This window comes from Hyperoodon ampullatus (assembly GCF_949752795.1).
Source record: "Hyperoodon ampullatus genome assembly, chromosome: X".
NCBI lineage: Eukaryota > Metazoa > Chordata > Mammalia > Artiodactyla > Ziphiidae > Hyperoodon > Hyperoodon ampullatus.
The window spans coordinates 92,811,451-92,821,425 of NC_136913.1; the positions used below are offsets into that span (position 1 = coordinate 92,811,451).

The 9,975-nt window shown below is 40.9% G+C and overlaps 1 pseudogene across 1 annotated transcript; it reads right to left on the minus strand.

Annotated features, from left to right (window-relative positions):
* Positions 1-2,753: 2,753 nt before the first annotated feature.
* Positions 2,754-4,346, minus strand: LOC307069110 (DNA-(apurinic or apyrimidinic site) endonuclease 2-like; annotated as a pseudogene). Its single transcript has one exon. The product of its transcript is annotated as a DNA-(apurinic or apyrimidinic site) endonuclease 2-like (transcript).
* Between the last annotated feature and the right edge of the window lie 5,629 nt (positions 4,347-9,975).

Below are 9,975 nucleotides of genomic sequence, written 5' to 3' on the forward strand. Positions count from 1 at the left end.
GGAAAAATAGATGTTTTCAGACAGTTCAGTAGAAACTGGCCCCTAGGCAATGAGCCCTATGGGAAATGAGAGGAAGCTTTTAGACCAAAATGGATAAGAACAAAGGGAAGAAAAGCATATTTTTTGTTGTAGCAGGAAGAACCCTAAATAGTTGGGAGACATGAGTTACAGTCTAGCCATATGAACTCGGGAATGCCATAGTACTTTTCTGGGCCTACTTCCTCATAGGTAAAGAAAGCAGGCTGAATGGATTATATTAGTTTTTTCTCCAACATGTTTTAGGGAACTCTAGGATGTCATTATGGACTAAATTGTGTACCCCAGCCCTCCAGATCTATTTGTTGAGGCCTTAATCTTCCATGTGACTGTATGTGGAGATAGAGCCTACAAAGAGGCAATAAAGGTTGAATGAAGTAATAAGGGTGGGGCCTTAATTCAATAGAACTGGTATCCATATAAGAAGAAGAGTTACCAGGTCTCTCTTTCTTTGTCTCTCTCTCTCTCTCTCTCTCTCTCTCTCTCTCTCTCTCTCCCTCCCTCCTTCCCTCCCTCCAAGAGTGCACACAGATGAAAGGCCATGTGAGGACACGGTGAGAATGGGGCCATCTACAAACTAGGTAGAGAGTTCTCACCAGAAACCAACCCTGACGGCACCTTGATCTTGGAGTCTTAAGCCTCTAGAACTGTGAGAAAATAAATTGCTGTTGTTTAAGCCACCCAGTCTGTGGTATTTTGTTATGGCAATCTGAGCTAATACAGGTATAGTTATAGGTGTATCAGTTCATAACATTTTATTTGAATTAATTTTTTTTTTTGGCGGTATGCGGGCCTCTCACTGTTGTGGCCTCTCCCATTGCGGAGCACAGGCTCCAGATGCACAGGCCCAGTGGCCATGGCTCACGGGCCCAGCCACTCCGCAGCACGTGGGATCTTCCCGGACCGGGGCACGAACCCGTGTCCCCTGCATTAGCAGGAGGACTCTCAACCACTGCTCCACCAGGGAAGCCCCTATTTGACTTAATTTTTTAAAAGTTTCTTTTAAAAGCTTAATAAAAGTCACAGATACAGTTATGTGTCTTATGCCAACAGTGTTAGAGACCTCTGATTTTTATTAAATTCTGCTGCCAGGTTAGCTCATTTTTGGAAAGACCTTTGAATAAAGTTTCTTTTCCTATCAGCTTAAATGAAGAGTATAAGGCTATTTCAGAGTAAGCTGTTTTAAATGAGTGAGTCACTAAGCACAGATTTAAGGAGAGGGGATATAGACCCTGCCTCTCAAATGGTAAAAATGTGAAATAATTTGCACACATCTTTTTAAACCACCACAATTTTATAAATATTTTTCTGTGTGAATCAGCATTTTCTCAAAACTGTGCAAACAAATACAATAATAAATTCAGTCCTGCACCTGAAAAAAAGAACCTTGCAATAGAGCAATTTTACCAATGATAATAGATATATCATAAATAGAAGATTAATGAAATGAATCCAGGAATGTATTCAAAACCATTATATCATGACCCAGAAGGATTTACACAAGAAATTTGAGATAATCAACACAAAAGAATTCTCTTACATTAACTGCGGTAATTGCTAGATGGTGAGAATATGTAATTTAATTTTCTTATCTTTGCTTTTTTATATTTTCTAATTTTAGTGCAGTGCATATGTACTGCTTCTATAATAACAAAAGGTTATACACTTTTGATTTGTTTGTTTGTTTTGTTTTGTTTTTATGGCCACACCACATGGCATGCAGGATCTTAGTTCCCTGACTGGGGATCAAACTTGTGCCCCCGACAATAGAAGTGCAAAATCTTAACCACTGGACCACCAGGGAAGTCCCTATAAAATTTTTAAAAAGACAATCTGGGAGAAAACGGATACAAAATTTATATCAGATAAAAGGCTAATATTCCAAATACATGAAGAATCTTTAAATAGAAAAATAGAAGACCAGAAATTCTATAAAAATTTAAAAAGACATTTATAAAAAGAGGTTAAAATGCCACATAAACATATTAAAATGTGTTCAACTGAACTCATAAGAGAAATTCCTTTTATTTACTTATTTAGAAAATAATTTTAGAGCAGTTTTAGTTTCACAGCAAAATTGAGGGAAAAGTACAGAGATTTCTCAAATACCCCTACACCTGTACAACCTTCCACATTATCAACATCCCATATCAGAGTAGTACATTTATTATGATTGATGAACCCACTTTGACAAATCATAATCACCCAAAGTCCATAGATTACATTACAATTCACTCTTGGTGTTGTATATTCCACATCCTCATCAGCATTTGGTGTTATCAGTGTTCTAGATTTTGGCCATTCTGATAGGTGTGGAGTGTGTAGCGGTATCTCATTGTTATTTTAATTTGCATTTCCCTGATGACATATGATAGAGCACCTTTTCAGATGCTTATGCGAAATAAACATGCTTTCACCACACCTCTTCTTTGGTGAGGTGTCTGTTAAGGTCTTTGGCCCAGTTTTTGATTGGGTTGTTGGTTTTTGTTTTTTTTTTTTTGCACTACAACAAAGACACAGGCTTTATTTAGGCACAGATACATTTCCCAGCAAGGAAGGAAGGGGTTTAAAATCACAACTTCCTGGGGCAACTGGTTCCTCTGTAATTCTGAGAGGAAGGTGGGAAGTGGGATGGGGGATTGGGTCACAGCATTAAGGCAAAAGAAGCTCACCAGTGAGGAGGAGCTAGGTAGGAAGAAGAGAGAGGAAGGGAGGCCTTGGAGGAAGAAGAAAGAGGAAAGGGAAGGGTCCCTGAGGAAGGTGGAGGAGGAAGAGGAGGTGGGAAGGAGGTCTTGAGGAAGGAGGAAGTAGCTTAGGAGGAAGCTGGCCTCAGACCATGTACAAGGTTAACCATGCCAGACATCCCTAGGCCTGGGTTGGTTCAGCTGGGCCTGCTCCAGAGGAAGAAGCTGCAGCGGGAGGAGGGGTCAGTGGGAGGACCCTGGGGCCTGGCACACATGTAGAAGTGGCGGCCCAGGTTGGGTCCTGGCTTCTTCACGGTTCACATTACACACGGCTCCCTATGGCCCCCACACAGGGGCATGGGCAAGGGTCCCCCCATCAGAGACTTCCAGAATGAGGTCCGTACCTCCTTTTCATCCTTGGCCTCTGAAGCCTTGGCCCGCCCCTCCACCACATTGGCCATCACGTCCTCTTCTGAGGTCTTTGGGGTCACGAGGGTGCCCAGGCTAGGAAGCTCCAAGTTAGGAGAAGCTTGGGGACGACTGGAGGATGGCTGGAAGTAGCTCATCAGGTTTTTTTGGCCTCTACTGGAACCAGCTTGACTTGGCCGAGACCTGGTCGAGCGCACACGGGCTTTGTTTTGGCGCATCTGTACCGGTGTTTGATTGCTGAGCTGCAGCGCTGACTGCCTGAACACAGGATCTTGTTCGAGACGAACTAGGAGCCTAAGGATCTTGAGCTGGGTGCCTGCAAACTCAGGGAGGAAGCGGGTGCACAGAGGTGGGCACTGTTTTGCCGGCACAGAAGACACGCTTAAGACTGCACCCATGGGGCAGTGGTCAGAGCCCATCACCTCAGGCAGCAAGAAGGAGGCCTGAAAGGTGTCCATGACCAGGGTCCTGTCCCCCAGCACATAGTCAAGCCGAGAGCCATAGTTCAGAGGGCGGGCGCCACTGACTGTGGACCAGCAGGTGAAGGCCCCCTTCTGCTTTGGATGGAAGCATCGGTAGCTATCAATAAAGGGTCCCGTATGGGAACCAGCCTGGCACCCCAGGTTACTGAGCAAGTGGTCCATCCACTTGCGACCTGGGTCATCTTCAAAGCACTCCAGGTTGACTGCATCCCAGTGGTCAATGCGGCGGTGAGCTGTATTCAGGTCCCCCAGAATGATAACATGGCTTCCAGCTGCCAGGAGGGCTTCTGCTCGGATCTGCAGCAAGCGATAGAAGCGCATCTTAAAGGCGAGCCGCTCAGGCTTCCCAGGGTCCGCATGGGGGCAGTACACGTTGATTAGGGTCAAGGTCTTCTCCTTCCCTTCCAATGTGCAGAATAGCCACTACGGTTGCGGCTGAAGCTGAAATAGGAGTTATAGCCCTCAATGATAGCCAGGGGCTCTGTCAGCACATCCCTGGTTACTTTGGTCTCCTGAAGACAGACGATGTCAGCATCCAGCTTGTCCAAAATGCGCCCCATGGCCATGGCGGTACAATTGCTGGGCTCCTCGTATCCCACCCCTTGCACGGGGCTGCGAATCCCATTGATGTTCCAGCTCACCACGCGCAACATGCTGACAGCTAACTGCAATGCCTTTAAGCCCACGCCCCACGTAGGCGCGAGCAAAAAACCGAAAACTCCTATGGCCGCCAGGCCTGGCCTTCCGCGCGCGCATTTGCCTGTTTTTTTTTTTTTTTTTTTTTTTTTTTTGCCGTACACGGGCCTCTCACTGTTGTGGCCTCTCCCGCTGTGGAGCACAGGCTCCGGACGTGCAGGCTCAGTGGCCACAGCTCACGGGCCCAGCCGCTCCGCAGCATGTGGGATCCTCCCGGACCAGGGCACGAACCCGTGTCCCCTGCATCGGCAGGCAGACTCCCAACCACTGCGCCACCAGGGAAGCCCTGGGTTGTTGGTTTTCTTATTGTTGACTTTTAAGAGTTCTTTGTGATTTTGGATAACAGTCCTTTATTAGATGTATCATTTGTAAATATTTTCTCCGTCTGTGGTCTATCTTTTCATTCTCTTGATATTGTCTTTTGCAGAAGAGAAGGCTTTAATTTAATTCAGTTTAGCTTATTTCTTTCATGGATCATGCCTTTGGTGTTCTATCTAAAATTTTACTTCCATACCCAAGGTCATCTAGCTATTCTCCTATGTTATCCTCCAGGTGTTTTATCATTTTGCTTTCCATGTAAGTCTATGGTCCATTTTGTGTTAATTTTTGTGAAGGATGTAAGATCTTCGTTTTCTTTGCGTGTCCAGTTGTTCCAGCACCCTTTGTTAAAAGACTGTCTTTGTTCCATTGTATTGCCTTTGTTCCTTTGTCAAAGATCAGTTGACTATATTTATGTGGGTCTACTTCTGGGCTCTCTATTCCGTTCCAGTGATCTATTTTACTGTTCTCTCACAAATACCACACTGTGTAAATTACTGTACCTTTAATACTAAGACTAGAAGCCAGGTAGCGTCAGTCCTCCGATTTTGTTCTTCTCCTTCAATATTATTTTGGGTAGTCTGGGTCTTTTGTCTCTCAATATGAACTTTATTTTTTTTTAATTAATTATTATTTTTTTTTTTGCGTTACGAGGGCCTCTCACTGTTGCGGCCCCTCCCTTTGCGGAGTACAGGCTCCGGACGTGCAGGCCCAGCGGCCATGGCTCACGCGCCCAGTCACTCCGCGGCATGCGGGATCCTCCCGGACCAGGGCATGAACCCACGTCCCCCCAATCGGCAGGCGGACTCCCAACCACTGCGCCACCAGGGAAGCCCTCAATATGAACTTTAGAATCAGTTTGTCAATGTCCGTAATGTAACATGTTGCAATTTTGATTGATATTGCATTGAATCTATAATCAAGTTGGAAAGAACGGGCATCTTGACAATATTGCATCTTGCAGTCCGTGATCGTGGAATATCCCTCCATTTACTTTGTGCTTCTTTGATTTTGTTCATCAGAGTTTTGTAGTTTTCCTCATACAGATCTTGTGCATATTTTGTTAGACTTATAAGACTAAGTATTTCTTTTTAAGGGGTGCTAATGTAAATGGTATTGTTTTTTAATTTCATATTCACCTTGTTCATTGCTGTTATATAGGAAAGCATTTGACTTTTGTATATTAATCTCGTATTCTGCAACTTTGCTATGATTGCTCCTTAGTTCCAGGAGGTCTGTGGGGCTTTTTTCTGTTTTGTTTTTTATCAATTATTTGTTATTGTGGTCGTGGCCGATTCTTTGGAATTTTCTACATACATGACCATGTCATCTGTGAAAAAAAGACAGTTTTATTTCTCCCCTCCCAATCTGTTTACCTTTTATTTCCTTTTCTTGTCTTGTTGCATTAGCTAGAACCCCCAGTACAATGTTGAAAAGGAGTGGTGAGATGGGACATCTTTGTCTTTTACTTGATCTTAGTGGGAAAACTTCAAGTTTCTCACCATTAAGTATGATAATAGCTGTGATCTTTTGTAGACATTCTTTATCAGGTTGAGAAAGTTCCCCCTTATTCTTAGTTTACTAAGAGTTTTTATCAAGAATGAGTAATGGATGTTGTCAGATGCTTTTCCTGCATCTATTGGTATGATCATATGATTTTTTTAGCCTGTTAATGTGATGGATTTACATTAATTGATTTTGAACCAGCCTTGAATACCTGGGATGAACCCCACTTGGTTGTGGGTGTATAATTCTTTTTATATATTGTTGGATTTGATTTACTAATATTTTGTTGAGGATTTTTTCATCTATGTACATGAGAGATATTGGCCTGTAATTTTCTTTTCTTATAATATCTTTGCCTGGTTTTGGTATTAGGGAAATGCTGGCCTCATACAATGAGTTACAAAGTGTTTCCTTTTCTTCTATGCCCTGAAAGAGATTGTTCAAAATTGGTATAATTTCTTCCTTAAATATTTGGTAGAATTCACCAGTGAACCATCTGGGCCTGGTGCTGTTTTGGAAAGTTATTAATTACTGATTCGATTTCTTCATAAGATATAGGCCTATTCAGATCATCTATTCCTTCTTATGTGAATTTTGGCAAATTGTGTCTTTCAAGGAATTGGTTCACTTTATGTAGATTATCTAATTTTGGGGATAGGGTTATTCATAGTATTCCTTTATTATCCTTTTAATGTCCATGAGGGACTGTTACAATGTCCCCTCTTTCATTACTGATATTAGTAATTTGTTCTTCTCCTTCAAGAGTGTCCTCTCTTTTTTTTTTTCTTATTTAGCCTCACTTGAGGCTTATTGATTTTACTGATCTTTTCGAAGGACCAACTTTTAGTTTCATTGACTTTCTCTGTTGATTTCCTGTTTTCAGAGTCATTGATTTCTGCTCTAATTCTTATAATGTTGTTGATGTGATATGGAGCCAGGGCTCTCACTAAGGAAGAAGGGAAGTTACAAATATGGAATAAGATAGGCAAGAAAAAAGAACCTTGTGGGGATGTATTGGAATTAAAGGAGTCAGCATGATTTTAAAATACATCTATGCATATGTGCATATATGTATATGTGTGTTTGTGCCTGTGTATATGCATATTAATACTTCCTACCACTAACCACTGAAAGAATTTAGAAGCAAAGACACCCCAGTTGCAAAGGGTAGACCTAACATCCTGGTCTTTGTCTCTAATACAATTTCCCATTACAGGGAACAAGAGCTCTTTGGAAAAATGGCTGATTTCAGGGTTTGGGCAGGAAATATACAAGATGAGTGTGGAATATCTTGTTATGTGCCAGAAAGTAAGGCATATATGATTTTTTCCCCTCACTTATCTGAGAGTTGCATACATCATGGCTCTTTACCTCTAAATACTTCCGTGTTTATTTCCCAAGAACAGGACTATTATCTGACATAATTACAGTACAGTTATCAACTTTGATAAATTTAACATCGATACAATATCTAATCTACTATCTGAATTTCAATTTTGTAAATTAACACAATAATGTTCTTTATCTTTATAGCCATACTTTCCCTCCCATACAAGATCTGGTCTAGGATCAGGTGTTGTATTTCTTTGTCATGTCTCTAGCCTCCTTCAACTTGGAACATCCGCATAGCTTTTTTTTTGACATTCATTTTTTTGGAGAATAATCTCTCCCTCCTCACTTTTTAAAATAAAACATTTCTTATTTAGGGTTTGTTAGATATTTCCTCATGATTAGGTTCAGGTTATGCATACTCTGCCAGAATACTACATAAGTGAATACTACATGTGTTCAGAGAACTGCATCTAGAGGAACACAGTGTTCATCTGACACTCACAGGTGATGTTAATTGTGATCACCTGGTTTAAGTGTTGCCTGATTTCCACAATACCTAGTTACTATTTCTCCCCTTGCAAGTGATAAGCACTCTGTAGAGAAACCCTTTAAGACCACGCATATGTCCTGTTTCTCTTGAAAAGTTCCCCCTAGATTTAGCATCCACTGATGAGCCAGGCTTTATAATGGTACACACGATATCTATAAATACTTTTATATGTAACCATCTGTAGCTATATTAAGTTAAACATAAGTTATTATTGATGTTGCTGGCTCTAATTCCATTACCACATGACATAGGTCATTCTAGAATAGTCCCCTTGATGATCTGTAAATTTTCACTCCAACAGTCAGAAATCTGGTTCCCACCATTTGTCATCTATTTACTTAATTGTTCATTTTCAGGTACATGTATAGCACTTTCAGAATTGTTAACCCATTCCTGATGGGAAACAACTTATTTTCTAGAATACAACACTTAGGTGTAGTTTATTTTGCCTTTAGTCTTACAGACTCCATTAAGTTCCAAAGTTATTTAGGTTAGCACCTCCCACCCTGTCAGAGAGGTTGTTTCATACATCTGTAATACAGTTAGATTTTCTTGTCACAGTCTGCAGTATTCTGGGGATTTCCTGAACTCATAAGTGATTTTTTAAGTTTGCATACATTCATGTTGACCCTTTGCATTGTAAAGTTCTATAGGTTTTGACAAAAGTATAATGTCATTATTCATAATTACAGTATCACACAGAGTAGACATACAGTCCTAAATGTCCCTGTACTCCACCTATTCATTCCTCCCCCACTCCCTATGAACTGCAGACAACCACTGTTCTTTTTACTGTCTGTATAGTTTTTTCTATTTCCAGAATGTCATATAGTTGGAATCATACAGTATGTAAGCTTTACAAACTGACCTTTTTAATTGCATTTAAGGTTCTTCCATATTTTTCACAGCTTGATAGCTCATTTTTTTAATCACCGAATAATTTTCCATGTATGGATGTACCACAATTTGTTTATCCATTTATTTATTGAAGGGCCTCCTGGTTACTTCTAAGTTTTGACAATTATGAATAAATATCCATGTGCAAATTCTTGTGTGCACATAAGTTTTCAACTCATTTAGGTAAATACCAAAAAGCATGATTACTGGATCATTTGGTATGAGTGTGTCTAGTTTTGTAAGAAACCACCAAACTGTCTTCCAAATTGGCTGCACCATTTTGCATTCCCAACAGCAATGAATGGGAGTTACTTTTGTTCTACATACTTGCCAGTATTTGGTGTTGTCTTTCTATTTTTTTAAATAAGCATCTGCTAGCTATATTTTGAAGGTCAAGGAAATTCCTCAGGATAATTGCATTTTTGATGTTATTCTCAGTCTCCCAACACTCAAGGAGGAAACGATAAGAACTCTCCTAGTGCTACTTTCTAAAAAAATAATTAATTAATTAATTAATTAATTTTTGGCTGCGTTGGGTCTTCGTTGCTGTGCATGGGCTTTCTCTAGTTGCAGCGAGCAGGGCTACTTTTCGTTGCAGTGAGCGGGGTTCTCATTGCGGTGGTTTATCTTGTTGCGGAGCACGGGCTCTAAGGCACGCAGGCTTCAGTAGTTGTGGCTCATGGGCTTAGTTGCTCCGTGGCATGAGGGATTTTCCCAGACTAGGGCTCAAACCCGTGTCCCCTGCATTGGCAGGCAGATTCTTAACCACTATGACACCAGGGAATCCCACGCTACTAACTTTTAATTAATTCCTTGTAACCTACATTTAAACCTATTATGATTTATTTATTTCAAATACCTGTGAATCAATGTTCAAATAAACAGAATACTGATTTAATAATTGCCAAGCGATGTAAATGATTCAAAAGACATTATAAAAAGTTAAAAGGCAAGACACACACACACAGACTAACGGTTTCTAAAACCGTAGAATAAGGTTACACACAGAGTATATAAAGAGTAGCAGCAAATCGACATGACAAAC